Raw genomic sequence first — 15,793 nt, forward strand, 5'->3', positions numbered from 1 at the left:
AACATTTCTCAAAACCAAAGAAGGTAATCATTTTGAAAGAAAAAGCTTTCTGGGAGAGGATTCAACTTCCATTCAAGAAAAAAATGTTCAGAGGAACGGAGTAATGGCAACAGGTTTGAGAGATTTCCAGATTCACAGGGACTAGAGGACAAATGTTATGTGAATATCTAGAAGAAAATATGTTCCTTTGACCAGAGAAAATGTAGATGAAAGTCCTAATAGAGCCATCTGAGAAACACATGTACCTTTATGCTCCAATGGCTCATATTAATGCAATAACAAATAATTACTCAATTTCACTTCTTGAAATCACAAAGATTATTTTTTAAGAAGGCAATGTGTATATTTGGGTTAGTATAAGTCATAGGTGGGTCTTCTCATTGGAAGTATAGTAGCTCATGCTAAGGAATGGCCATCACTGTGAAAGTCACTGACTACAGAAGCAACAGAAAAAGGAAGGTTGTTGAGGCCTTGAGCACTAGCCTGTTTACAACTTCTTGGTTAGAAGTAGTTATACAGTCTCACTGATCAGAGACATTCAGGAGGTTCAATTATGCTATAGCCAGATATGTGTGATGCCATTTGCGTATATTCTACCTCCCTGACATAGGACAAAGAATCACTTTAAAAAGAGAGAATGTACCAAGCCCAGGGGAAACTTACTGTAGGCTGCATTTTAGTCAAGCCAGACCAGGTGCAGCTTTACCTTTGCTTGCCTTCTGAGGTTCTGTATCAGTAAAGTCCAGTACAGAGAGCATAAGCCCCCACTGGGGGCTACCACAGAAGCTGATGGGATTTCCCTTTTCCAAGCACAAGAGACCAGCAAAACACTGCCTGAAACCAAGTTGGGGTAAACTGTCAGTATTAAATGAACTTAGGATTTATCAGATGCATGTTATATATATAACTGGATACTATGTGAAAACTTACAAAATCTGTATCAAAATATTGTATTGTCTCTAATAATAAGTACATAAAATATGATCTCAAGGATTCATGATCAAGAAAATATGTAGTCTTATAGGATAGCTTTAAATTAATAGAGTGGGCAAAGAAGAGAAACTAGGTTTGCTTAATTTAGAAGTGCACATGGCTGACACAGGAAAACTGTCAATACCACGCTCCTTCAGGATAGCCTGGACCACTTAGTAAGACTGTTTCAAAAACCAGTTTTGAAATATATGTATGGAAATTTGTAAATGATAGTTTCGGAAAATATAAAGTCAAAACAAAAGTAATTCAGAGAACAATCCTTCAAAGTGAATCCAGTCAAACCAAAACTGTGAGGATACCCTCAGTAAAATGAGAGGGAAATAACACAGCCAGCCAGTAGAGTGCCAGAAGCTGTACAGTAAGTAGCTATTTCTGAAATGAGGAGATCATTGTAGAATCTTGCTAAACTGACTAGAAGTTCTCCAATACACATAAAGTAAAAATTAGCAATAAAAAAATCTATGAGAAAATGGTGTAAGTCAAAAACATCTTGGACAATGCTCCATCACAGCAAATAAATGGCACAAAATCTGATTAACCTCTGGTACATGGCCAAATAAGAAAGCTAGGCAGAGACAAAAAACATAATTTATTTCCAACAAACTAGATTCAGGCACAAAGTGATAACCCATCTACCATCAGAATACAGTAACTGTGGCTTTCCCAGAAGAAAACTGCCATTAAATCAGTAACTATCTTGGCTTTTGTTTTATCTGTTTTTTACCTCTGCTAATGAAGCAAAAAGCATTAAAGATGAGCATATGACACACCTGCCCAAAGACATCAAATACTGCAAATTTAAATGTAATGATTATTGGCGTAGATTGGCCATAATTTTTAAAAAAGGGGGGTAAATCTGGTAGTTTCTCAGCAATTTCCAATAAAGGCAGAATCAAATGTATCAAACTTACTAACTGTATCTTTAGATGTTCATCGGTGTGGTTTGTGCAGTCATTCTTATTTTATCACCAGTAAATAAAATCCCATCAAAATCTGAACAATTTATGTTATGAAAGGGCAATGAAAGCCTATCAGTGTGAACATTTTAGCTTGTCACTTTGCAATTGCTTTCCTGTGCAAATCTTCCAGTTTTACAGAGTGACACATATAATTGCACTTACGAATGTCTTATTATTGACTTTTACTTACAGACTTACTACAGGAGCAACTTCATTTATCTGAGTACTGAGAATACCATTCTACTTTATACCAGTGACCTGACCCAGTACCAGCCGCTCCATGTACAGTACCCAGGGCACAGACGCCTAACTTCTTTGTTTTATATCTTTGGAAACTGACATCCCTGGAGATTACTTTGAAGACAAATTTCAGCAACTAGAAAGCAACTGCAGAGTCAAACTTTAAAATCAAATCTTTAATCTTAATTTAGTACATACAAAATTCTTTGTCATTTTAGACATAATTGAAAAGTTAGTCTCCTCAATATCACATTTCAGTAATGAGAAATATTTTTAACATTTTTGAAAGATAGTAAATAAAATGGAATTTTTACCTTCCTGATTTATATACTTTAGAAAGATATACAGGCCAATTAATAACAACACCAGTAAGCATATATAAAAGAAGCTTGTAAAAAAGAAAACTTTCAATTTGTTCGAAACCTTTAAAATGGTTTGCTAATGCCCCTAGTCTAGTTTTCATAGAATGAATGTGAACTTCCTCTGTGATCCAGGGACATCTCTTCTACTTGGAAGACTGTCAAAGTGCGATGCTTGGGGATTCATGTAAAGATGGTGAGTAAGTTTATTACCAAGTTCTATAGAATTTTAATTCTGAATATGGCTTCCAAATGTCTTAAGTATAATTTATTAATTAAATCCCTTACCACTTCGCTGTTGTGAAGCACGCAGTACAGTTGGAGTACTATGCTCTGTGGGGATGGTGAATGTTCTTTCCCCTCTCACCCGTGACAAAACATCCAGTGATCTCCCATATTCCAAAGGTTTAACTTGAAATCATTACTTTCTATTGAATCAAACCTTACCCCTCCTCCAGATTTTCACCAACCATTGAAACCTCTTTGTTCAGTAAGTGAACAGTACTTTTAGCTTTATTCTTCTCCTATCCATAAAATCTATAATCAAGGTGACTAAGAATAGGTGACAAAACCAGAGCTACTGGCTTTGTAGGACACTCATCCAATCTGCCTCTTTCTCATATTTACTTAAGCCTAAGTGTTTTATTGGCTACGTAAGCACCAATGAATAACAGAATTTGTATTATTTCATATTCATTTCAATTTTATTCATGCTGAGTTGATGTGTAAAATAAAATATATGATTTTTTATTATAGTTTCTCTGACAGTCTACATTTCTTTTGAAGATTTATTCAGTCCCATATAAAGAGAAAGCCGAATGCAGAAAGAACTACATATGCAAATGTTGAGCTTATCACTAACATAGAAATACACTGTAGAATGCTTCCCAGTGATTGCAATCAAGAAGTTTGAGAAGAAAGAAGAGAAAATGTACACACTAATCCAGTTATGGAGAATGAAATATAATTTATGGGAAAATTAAAATTAACTATTTAAACCATGTATGAAGTAATCTAATATAAGCCATAATGTTTGAATATTATATTCAAGGTATACTAGATAATTACTAATAAGGAATATTTATGTGGGATATATTCAAGACTTGAGTAATGGAAAATGATTAAAATGGCGCGTGGAAAAAATCTAAGAGAAAGCATGCACATTCTATATGTGTGCAGTGACCCAGGACTGTCTGTGTAAGGCGTATCTCTAGACAACATGCCACATCATCTTTTTCATTGCTCTTGTTAGCCCAACAACAGCAGCAATACAAAAATGCTTTTCAACAATGTCAAGCTTAAGTCCAGTCATTCCCATCACATCAACATGTGTGACATTGCCACCACATGAGAGGACAGCATGTGCAGGTATCCTTGTGGGAGGAGGAAATCTTACAAGTCCCTATCCACAGATTAGCTGAAGGCAACCAATGTCCATTTAGAGATAGAGATTCAGTTTTCCCCAGGGACAAGCTCACTGACAGGTTAGCCATTCCCAAGAGGTCAATCCTAAACATGTGCTTATAGGAGCAACACTATCTTACTTATCACAGCTTTTTATTGCTGTGATGAAACACCATGACGAGGAGCAAGTTGTGAAAGCATGGCTTTAGCTCATTTTAAATTCCCACACCATAGTCCATCACTAGTAGTCAAAGCATGAAATCAAGGCAGTAACACAAACAAGGGAGAAACCTGGAGGCAGAGGCTAAAACAGAAGCTGTAGGTGGAGTGCTGTTTGATGGCTTGCTCTTCATAGCTTGCTCAGCTTGCTTTCTTACAGAACCAGAACCAACAGCCTAGAGTGGTACCACTCACAGTAAACTTGCCCATATCTCATTAACCATCAATTAAGAAAATGTTCCGTAAGAGTACCCATGGGGCAAATCTAATGGGCATTTTCTCAGTTTTTCAAAAAGACTCTAGGTTGTGACAAATTGAAATAACACTAGCCAACATACACACTAATTTGACTCAGTAGGTTGTATAGTTATATGTTTGTGTGTGAGTGCATGTAACAATAATCATTAAAGACGATTATTAAAGAAGTCATGTGTTTGATAGGGTCTGGAAAACACTGGAGGAGCTGGAGAAGAAAGGAGGGGGTAGAAATGATGTAAAACAAACAAAGAAAAAAACACTGTATAAAGTTTTCAGTTATAAAGTTTAAATTAAAATAAAAATTTCTCAATTTCCATATCTTCAAGTCTTTTCTGCCTTCTGTGTCCAGATATTCTTGCTTCCTACCCATACTGCACCCTCCTTGCATTTCTTCTGCTGTGTTCCTTCCTACCTTACCCAATACTTAGGTGTAAGGGAACCACAGAAGGTTTACTTTATAATTCGTACATGTATGTAACATCTGTTTAACATGAAAATCTACCTATGAAGAAAAGGGCTTTCCTTTCCTTAAGTAACTGGATCCCTAGTGTGAAGAATGTTTCTCTTCAGAGTAGGGCTTGAGGGATAAAGGAACTTCTTTCAAATAAAAATATGTATATGCATATATAATAATAGTACATACGAATTTAATCCGATAGAAAGTACACCGTAGACAGGGGTCCTAAGATAGGGGAGGAAACAAGCTGAAGCGGAAAAGATAAATAATTTGGGTTAGTTTGTTTATATAAATAGCTTGCTCTATATTTACCATTTGTGAGGTATCTCTTTGAGAAATTTTCCTGCAACTCTCTCAACCATCGTGAATATACTATATATTTGTATTTTCTTTCTTTCAAGCACCAAACACAACGTTTTATTAAGCATTCAGTTTCTTTCAGTTGGTTTTATTACAACGGCTTATAAGCATGTTTTGTTTTATTTGTTGTTTTGCTTTGTTTTTGGTTTGTTTTGATTTTACCCAGGGTTCAGAACAAATGAAATTCATAGAGGATACCTGTTGTATTCATCCACTTTATATGAACTGTTGTTCTACAATCATAATTTTCTTTATAATAATGCATCCGAAAGATTTGTCCATATTGGTATTTAATGACTATTCCATTCATCACCAACAAAACCAACTGCCATTGCATGAGCACTGCAAAGCTTGACCAACCCTGAAGGGCATGTCAACTCTCTATCTCTCAGGTTTTCAGTCTGTGCTTAAGGGGTTTTATATTGTCTCTTCAATGTACCTGTTTTTTTCAGTCTTTTTCTCCTCTTATTCTATTATGACCTTACCTAGATCAGAGGAAAAATTGGTTTAATATAATACTTCAAAAATTATATTAACTCTACATTTTTATCAATATTTTTCTAATCAACTTTAGGGACTTTCTTTTCTGGTCCTACATTGATAAGAGGTTTTCCAAGAATTAATATCAGACCTGTGTTGGTAGTAGAACTTTTGCCTAAGATGAGTTAAAGTCATGCAATCAACCCCCTGCACAATTAATTAATTTATAGTCATAGTTTCTCAATCACTGTTATTATTTTAAAGTAGTAAAGTCATTATATATTGGTTTTTTATCCCTGTCAATATAGTGAATTCCTTTTTTAATGTAATGACACCATTGCATTTGTATAAGAAATCAACCTGTTAATGACATTTTATCTCTTTAAATTTTGTTAATATTTACATTTTCTACTTTAACTAATAACTTTAGGTCTATTTACCTTACAGATATTGGTCTGTTACTTTATTATACTTCTTCATTGGAATCTGTATGGTGCTAATCTTTGGATGAACTAGGAATTAATCCCTCCATCATTTTCTCATCTGTGTGGAATTGATATTATTTATTCCTTAAATGTTGAAGGGACTTTATTTGGTAGCTCATTCACGCCAGTACTTTTCTTTAGAGAAAGATTTTGGTGTCTTGTTTCATTTTGAGTTTTTCTTTTTGTACCTGACTTTTCTATATCAAGTACATGACCTAAAATTTACTTAATTGAACAATTAAAACATTTTTAAATTAACATACTCATTCATCCTTCACCATAATCCAATGGCAGGGTAGATTAAACTACACTAAAATATTGTTAACGCCCATTTCGCTCCCAACCCCCTATGTCAAACACAACTGTCAGTATCCAGAGATAGAAGCAAAAGAATGCACTGGTCTTGTTTCTGATTTGTTTAATGTAATAAACCGGTTTCATGGGTTTTGTTTGGTTGGTTTGTTTTGTTTCAAGACAGGGTTTTTGTGTACCCTTGGCTGTCCTGGACTTATTTTGACCATTTTACAATCAGGCTGACGGGAGACTCACAGAGATCCACCTGCCTCTTCCTCCCCAAGTGCTATGATTACAGGCCTGAGCCACCATGCCCGGCTGGTTTAAAACTTTTCCACAGTATGGATTTACACTATCTATTTACGGCCAGCTTTGTTTAGAAAATTGTTATGCACAAATGCAATGTCTTTGGAATATATGGAGCTATTCATGTAAGTCATATCCATATATATTATGGAGAATCAGAGACTCGGGAGAGTATCTCTGAAGGTGTTTTGTGGAAAGAGACACTTAAGGCCAATTTTTAGGAACATGTGTAATTGAATAGCTGTTTAAGTAACAATTATATAAATTCTACTGCAGAGAGTATTAATAGTTTATAATGACATCAACAAACACTTTTATTCCAGGGAATAGAGTCAGCCTAGAAGTCCACTAAAAAAATAAATAGATAATAAAAAAAATGTTTTTGTAAACAATGAAATAATATTCACCTGTAAAGAAAAATGAAATTATACTATTCACAGGCAAATGAATGGAGCTAGAAATAATCTGTTCTCATGATAGTTTTGTGTTTGTAAATAGGTGTATTTATAATGGCATACCTATAAGAGACAGGAAACTAGTAAATGAACATGAGGGGGGATTTTAAAGGAAGGGTGTTAGAATGCATGTGTTATAAAGAGGGAAAGGGAATGATGGAACAGGGACCGTTAAATGGGGGTGGGGGTGGGGAGGGCAGAATAGAGAAGAGAATATGGGAAGATATAATTAATACTAAAGACCTTGGGAAATTTCATTCAGAAACCCACTAATATAGACGCTTCATAAGATATACATCTGCGTATATAAATGAGATTTAAATTGAGTTACTCCATATAGAGAGACAATGCCTCTCCTCTATGCCAGAGTCTTTCACACAAAAAGCCAACACCAGGCAGGTTTTCACTCTGAGTTGTTGGATAGTGGGATCCTACATATCTTTTCAAACATGGAAGGCTTTTGCTCCTGGTTAATTCTAGGACTTGATGTTAAGACTCTACTCCCGAAAATTCTAAATCCTTTACCAACAGAATGCAGAGGAATCAAGCTGATGCTGACGTGGGAGCTTCACCCCTACTGACTAGTCTTCATGGCTTTGCAGGGTCTTTGCATAATACGGGGGGGGGGAGGAAGTGACAGTCGGACCATTCAGCTGCAAACACCATGAGCAACATTAATGCCTGGCAAGGTATGCCTACTGGTTAATATGGGCAGGGATATCAGGGGAGTAAACAATGATGAAACTCATGCCTGCCTTTAGCTGAACCCGTGAGAGTATCTCAGACTGTAATTGACCTAAATGGAGAACATAATAGACTTCCTGCTACGTTCTTAACATTATATCTACAAATCTCTCAACCCTCATCAGAGAAGTTTCTCTTTGAAGTAAATGGTGATTTCTATTTAAAAAAAAATAGTCCATGATGATAATCCTGTGGCTAGTCCTGCGTCCACTCTGGTAGAATTTACTGTGACAATGGCCACTCTCAGCTGCTCCATCATAGTATCGAATTCTCCAGTCCAATTACCTAAAATATAGCTCGACAATTGTTTAGACAGATTTGCAGCACAGGAAAAATTCTCATGTTATATGCTAGTGACTCAAAGTCTAGCATATTTTCGTTGACAGCCAAGTTGAGCGATTTGCCATAGGGTATCAATTTGCTCCTGCACAAGGTCAATCCTCTGATTGAACACCATCAAGCTTCCTTTTACTTGAGCATTAATTCCTTTTTGTACAACTAAGGCCATGAATCATCTGAAGGAATGGGCTGGCATGGGAGCGTTAGCAGGCCTTCTGGTGTTGGTCTCCTTGGTTTGCCTGTGGTATATATGCAAGATTAGAGTCTCACAACAGAGTAATGCAGCCATGACCATTCAGGCCTTTACAGCCATTGAAGCAGGACAGTCTCCCCAAGCATGGTTGGCTACCATAAAAAGCTAAAATGTTACGCTCAGGATGCGAGGCTAAGCACTGCACTCAGGGTCAGCCACTTTCGACCCAGAGAAGAGCATGTCTGATTGCATGCGGGTTGATGCCCCAGGTCCCGCCTCTGAGAAAAAGCTATCAGATGGGTCTGATGCTCTTTGGGTGGATGACACTTAAATGAACATCAGTACAAAGTCCCAATTTATTTCTAATTTCAGAGATCAGACCTCTACTCTTGCCTGATGCGTCTAAAACAAAAAAGGGGGGGAACTGTAGAGAGCTGCGGAATGCTGTGCCTTAAAGATGGAGCTGGTTTCCGCCTTCCACCTTCCCGATGGTGAGTGCTCTCTGTCACAAACAACTCCACATTTGGCTAAGGCTGAGGATCTGGCTTGCTTCCATATATGTGGACCTATCTGCATTGCCCACGTGGCACGCTGGGGTTGGCTACCCAGAGGCTATTTAAGCTGTGGGCTGGCTTTCCCCAGGGTCAGATGATTGTTCAAGGTTCCTGAATAAACTGCATTGAAAAAAAAAATAGTCATAACTGCTCAATATGCAAAGACTAAGAGACTAGATTATTCAACTCTAAACTGGACCTCTATATAACACCCTTCTCTCCAGCCCCCCAAAAGACCTGGGATCATCTTAGAAGAGGGTACACAAAGAAAGAAGACAACCAGGGGTTGATGCCTACAACAAAACCCTATGTTCTCCATAAAGGCTGAGACTGCATGTTTAAGACCTGCACAAAGTCAAGCCTTCTGAAATCCCAGAATGGACTGAGAAAGGTCTCATGAATTCTCACCCCCACCAAGGAGCTACTGAGAGTTGATGGTTGCTACATGATGGAATTAGTTTTCTTTCGGGCATGTGGGAGTGGAGAGACTGTTTTTATTTCAGTAGATAGTATCACAGCCATGCATATACAGGCAGCATTAAGGGACTCAGTGGATTCAAACAAACAAACAAATAAAAAACAGCACATAAATTTAGGAGGAAAAAAAATGAAGGTGATGGGTACTAAATTAAAGAGGATAGAACAGGGATAGATTTGACCCAAATACAGTATATGCATATTTGAAATTATCGAAAAATAAAAGAATCATATAAACCATTATACACCAGATATAAAATTTAAAGAAAATATGCTACCATCAATAACTATTTACACTTTAATTGATCTAAATGAAACCAATGAGACCAAGGGTATGTTTCATAATTATGTGTAAGTGAAATTGTACAAAAGAAACTATGTGTGATCCATAATCATAAGCTTAATGATGCATTTCTAATCATCACATATCTTCATATGAACCAGTATATTTGTCCTTACCTATATGAACACCCATTCATGTGCCTGTACAGTGTTAAAGAATTATGTGTGTGTGTGTGTGTGTGTGTGTGTGTGTGTGTCTGTGTATGTATATGGTTCAAGTCTGGAAGAAATTATTAGGATGATAAAGGTATCTCCCTTTTGAGCAACATATCCCACTGTTTCAAAAGCCAACATGCCCCACAAGGCACTGTTGCTGCCTTCCAGGGCACACCAGTAGCAAACTACTTTTTATGCTTATTATTTCCCTTCATGCTGGTACTAGATAGATATCTTGCAGCTAACCATAGTTACATTATATTAGGATGAAACTGTATGAAGACACAAAATTCTCTTATGCAGTCTAATTTAGAATCCATTTCACAAACTCTGTAGTGTCCTACCTAGGAGCTGGAATGAGCCAGGAATTGTAAATTTCTGCATATATATATATATATATATATATGCTATACTGAAATTTAGTTATTAATTTTGTAATGATAATTCCTTCTTTAGAGACAGATTGCTCTTATATTCTATTGTCTGAAGCAAAATGCAATTTTTTTCTATCCTAGATTCCTAGGCTTACATCTAGTCCTATTCATTTTATAATGAAAATAAACTCATAATGAGCAGTGAATCCAAAGCTCAAAATAAGAACATGATATCTGACTTACAGTTGCAGCTAGTCTCAGCTTAATATTAATCAGTGAATGAAACTAAGAAGCACAGTAAAATGTATTCTAGTGGTTTTCATGATTTTTCAAAAGATCACACAATTATTTCAGTGAAGTTTCAGAATGATATTCAAATACAAAATCATCAATATCCACTAGTTTTTTTGTTAACAGTATAAAGACTTACCACTAAGTCTTAGCATCACTTAGCATCACTAAAATGAAAGAGGACAAAGCGGGTGTTAGGTTTCCTACAATCAAGTCTACTGTAAAAATTAAGATGTTATATGAGACTTAAGTTCAGTGTTATAGATTAAGCTACTGAACCAAGTCCACAAGCTAAATGCTTTAAAGCTGTTCATGGATATAGAGTAACTTGTCTGACTTTAATGGAACCAATCATAGTTGCTACCTGTGTCATATTAAGTGTACACAAATATTATGTACATATATATTTATTTAAACATATATATATATATATATATATAGAGAGAGAGAGAGAGACAGACAGACACACACACACACACACACACACACAATGGCTTGGGTAAATTAAAGTTTCCCAAAGGTTGTTATTAATTTCTGAACAGATGCACTGCCAAGAGCAATATGCTCATGATGAACAGGGCATATTTGGTTACCCTGGCTGCTACCATGGATGTAAGTCACCGGAAGCAAAAACAGAAGCTACACAGCAGCCCATTCATGCCCACTGGCTATTCATCCTTCTTTGCAAAGGATGCAGAAGCAAAACCAGATTTTTTTGTCCTGCCAGATGAGAAGGACTTCTAAACAACTAACACCTATTTAAAAATGAATTAAGATCTACTAGCTGTAAAATACCTAGCAAGGCTTTTATTCTGAAGAAAACAGTTTAAAGGAAGAAAGAAAGAAGATTTATTTTAAAAGCATAGAAAAATACAATACAAGCAAAACCCATAAAGCCACAAAGGTGAATAGATTGTGGGAGAGGTGAGTCTGAGATCTAAGAGTTAACCTGTCTGAGCTGTTCTACTTTCACTTACTTATCAAATATCTCTTACACATTTGATACATATTGTTCTATGCTTAAACAAATTTGAAAGTTCATAATGCTGAAGTAACCCCTAAACCATAAAAGGATGTGGCTTGGTGAGGTATCGCCTCATCAAAATCGTGAAGAAGTTAGTTTGAGGGCTGTAAAACAAGAAAAATGTTCATATAAAGTCAGAAAATTGATTTTTTTTTCAGTCTAACATGCTGCCTTGTGGATAAAAACCAACTGGATTGGAGAATCAGTAACTGACAAGCCTGTCTGCATATAACGACTGCTGCTCTATGTACTGCAGGAGAACATTTCCACCTAGAGTCCTTTCCCAGAATATCTGGAGACCAAATGAAATCAAGCGTAATGACTACCAGAGCCAGATAATAATCAGTTTTTAATTGAGGCATCAAGCCAATTAATTTGTGACAACTTCCTATCAGTTCTTATTCTGAACATGAAGTTTCATAGGACCCAGGTCATTTTCAGCTCCAGAGCATCCAGGAAGACATATTTAGTCTTTCCTAAAATTCATCTTTACTAGGAAGAAAATATTTTAAAGAGGGTGCCTCAAGACTTATTTGAGATTGCAAAGCAGCATCACTTGTTTGAGTCAGTAAAATTGTATGAATCATAAGACATTTTAAACCTCAAGCACAGTTTTTACAATGAAAAAAAAAATCTTTTGCTGTTAGATGTGTTTCACAAAGACAACTGAACCCAAAATTTTAATTTACTTTAGTTAACAAAATAAATGCATGCTTGGTTGCTGTATGGGCAGATAGCTATATAGACTGGTAACTATCATTTTTTTTTCATGTCATAAAATTTCTAAGGAGAATGTATTTTAAAAACTAACCTTTTTTTTTTTTTTTCCTGGGGACCTTGGTAAGATATTTATCCTTGCTTTCCCTGAAAAACTTCATATAAATGTTCCCCAGATGATGGTGTGTAATATTCTGTATTATAAAGTATCAATACATTTTCTAACCCCCACTGACATTAAATTTCAACTGTTACATAAAAATTAACTTCCATAGTTAGAGTAATCAATACGTAAGTAATGGGTGCTTTTCGCAAGAAGGATAAGCAAACCGCTTCATCATCAATGGGCAGCTGCTCCACTTAAGAACTTTAAGGTGAAAACAACTGGCACTCTTCCAACACATACATGCCGGTTTTCATCAAGAGCTGCTTTAGTGTTGTCTGCCTCACACTCCTGCTGCACTGAAAGTAATACACACTAATAAAGATGGTGAGAGCACCCTGAGGGGGGAAAAAAAGAACACTTCATTTTTTTAAAAATGTTAACCATTGCTTCTCAAGTCAGAAAATTGTTTTTCTCATTTTCATCCAGTGGCCCAATATCTTGTCCTGGCTTTCATTCATTATTCCTAGAACATACAATGACTCCCCCTCCCTCCCATTCTTTGAGTATTAGTCCACAAAAGGGTTAATATCTCAAGAGGTGTAACAACTGCCCTTAGTGCTCTCTAAAATTGCATTAGAGTAGAAAATGACCACACGTGATGAGCAAAAACTCCACACAGCAGACCGGAAAATGCATTTCCAGTCCTCTGACAGAGATAGGGTAATCTCACCAAGTATGCACATTATCTTGAATATATATTTACTTTTTGTGTGGCTTATGCACAACAATCAAACCTACTTAGTGCCCACCATGGCCAAGTCACTACTTAAAAGAGAGATTTGGTAGTGCTTTGAGCATCCTAGAAAAAATGTCGGAGGCACTGCGAAACGTGGAGAATCCTGCTTCATCAAATAATCTGAATTCAAGGCCATTTCCCAACAACCCCTGCCCCCACCTCCTCCAGAGCCTTAACTTCACCTTCTTCCTCCCCATGATGTTCTAGCCTTGACTCCCTACTCCTCTCTTCTCCCCCTCTCCAAGTCATTCAGCAGCTTTGCTGTTCTCAGAGTCAGTCCCTTGGGCCAGGAGCTCAGTAAAATGCTGAATGGGGCGACTTCACCAGCAGGTGAGAAGAAAGGGAGAGGAAGAGCAGAGGGTGTGGTACTCTCTTTTCTTCACCACACCCCGTCCCCTGAATCTTGCACTCTGGTCCACTGCAGCTCAGAGGGGACCTAGCAGATTGCCTTGCTGAGCTCCTAGCAATAGTGACAGTCAGCCACTCGGCACTCTCTGCCAACAAAATAACATTAAGAAGAAAATATATTACTATTTTTAACAAGCTTGCATTTAAAGGAAGCAAATGTCCAGAGTAGGAGGAGAAACCGGGATTAGTTCGACTGTACAGTCCTCAGAATGCCACAGAGAAGAAGGAAAAGCAGCACAGACCGGGACCTCACAGACTACCTCCCACCCTTCCCGGGTTGCCATCTGAGTATCAGCCTGAAAATTTCCCCAACTACCGGCTGCGTTGGAAGTGGAGAGAGGCTTTACCTCCTGGGGCTGCCCTCAGGGCGCTGACTATGGTCGCATTCCCGAAGTGGCTCTGGCTCCCCGCACCGATTTCCAGAGCACAGCCTGCGTTGCGACTCGCGTCCGGGAGACGGGGCGACCGGCTGGGCGGTGCGAGGGGCCTCGGGCTCCCGACCCCCGCCCCGGCTGCGCTGACCCCCTCTGCCGCGCCGCCTCGGCCCGGCGGGCACGCTCGCTCTCGGAGCTGCCCCTCCGCCGCCCGGCGCCCCCACACCCACCCGCTCCACCGCGCCCGCTGGGAGCCTCTAGTGGAGGCTAAGCGAAGCGCAGCCGACCCGCGGCGCCCGGGCTCCGACGCCGGCTGCAGGGAGCGGACCGGGCGGCGGCTTCCACTTCCGAGCCCTGCGTCTAGCCCGTCTGCCCCAGCCTCACCCACCACCCAGCCCACTGCCTCAGCCTCACCCACCACCCAGCCCACTGCCCCGACCGGGGCCCATAGCTTCCTATAGCAAAGATGGGATGGGTGTGAGGAGCTAAAGAAGAAAAAAAAAAAAAAAAAAACCTCTCCAGAATAGAAAATAAAAACAAAACGAGAGCCAAGCCCAGATGTAAATCAGCCTGGACAGAAGACCCAGTTCCAGATGTGATTCCCAATAGGTATCCTGAAGTGTGGGGATAGGACACTCCCTTTTGCCGCCTGGTCCTCAACCATCTGCACCTGCTGGTCTTCCACTCGCCAGCCCGGAGCCATTCGCGCGGGTTGTGCAGCTGCGTGGCAGCAGCCGGGCATGGGGGGGGGGGGGGGTCCGCGTAACTTACCTTAACCCCCACCGCGTCCCCAGCATCTATTTCAAGTTGTTCTCTCTCTGGAGATTCAAGCAGCGGGCTTGCGGTCTCTTACCTTGACACGCTGTCCATGCCCCTTCCCTTCGCGTCCTTAAAATCCAAAGCCAAGGAGGATGAAGCGCGCAGGAGTCCGGGGGCTTCTTTCAGGCGTCCCCCTGCCTTAGCTCTGTCGGCTTGTCCGTTCAAAGGGGCCAGGGAGGGAGCGTCAGTTTTACCGCCTCGGCAGCCTAGGCGTCTCCAAACCTTCAAGCCTGTGGCCACGGAGACGGGGACAACCTTGGCCGCTGTGGAAACCTCCCCTGTCCCTTGCTCAGGCAACTTGGCTGCGGTTCCAGTTTTTCTTTCTTTCTTTTTTTTTTTTTTTTCTCCGTGACCCCACAAATGCGCTGGGTAGCCAAGCTGGGTCCGCTGTCAGGAGCCGGGGCTCCTCTCTGATTCTCGCCACCGCACCCCTCCCCCTGCTCCCGCCAAGTGGGCAGAAAACCAGCGCTCCGGCGGGTTCGACGCTGAGCCGGTGCTGGCAGCGGAGCCTCGCCGAGGGTCGCCCTCCACCGCGGCGCCCTGGCTCCAGCCGCTGCGCCTGGGCGTCTGCGCCCGGGAAACTTTGAGTCGAGGCCGCAGGGGCTGAGGGGCGGGTGGCGGGAGGCCCGGCGAGGCGGCGGAGGAACTGAGAAGGAGGGACTCCGGCTGGCGGGCGGCGGGCTGCCGTGTCCCGGCGGCCGCACTCGGAACGCGGACTGCGCGCACACACGCCCGGCTCACACGCACCGCTCACACGCTCACCCCCGCGCGCGCGCACCGACACGCACGCCCAGCCTCGCGATCGCGGCC

General features: G+C 40.0%; 1 protein-coding gene across 19 annotated transcripts in view; it reads right to left on the bottom strand.

Annotated features, from left to right (window-relative positions):
* The window catches only part of Lingo2 (leucine rich repeat and Ig domain containing 2), a 1,357,796-nt gene extending 1,342,643 nt beyond the window's left edge, over nt 1–15,153 (bottom strand). For 12 of the 19 annotated variants that reach the window (XR_009588066.1, XM_060373598.1, XM_060373594.1 and 9 more), the window contains exon 1: nt 14,936–15,049. The gene's annotated coding sequence lies outside the window, so the exon portion shown is untranslated. Of the gene's footprint in view, nt 1–14,137; nt 14,376–14,935 lie in introns of those variants that run through there. The other 7 variants (XM_060373597.1, XM_060373584.1, XM_060373600.1 and 4 more) reach the window with 2 other exon arrangements.
* Between the last annotated feature and the right edge of the window lie 640 nt (nt 15,154–15,793).

Source organism: Meriones unguiculatus, chromosome 20 (genome assembly GCF_030254825.1).
Source record: "Meriones unguiculatus strain TT.TT164.6M chromosome 20, Bangor_MerUng_6.1, whole genome shotgun sequence".
NCBI lineage: Eukaryota > Metazoa > Chordata > Mammalia > Rodentia > Muridae > Meriones > Meriones unguiculatus.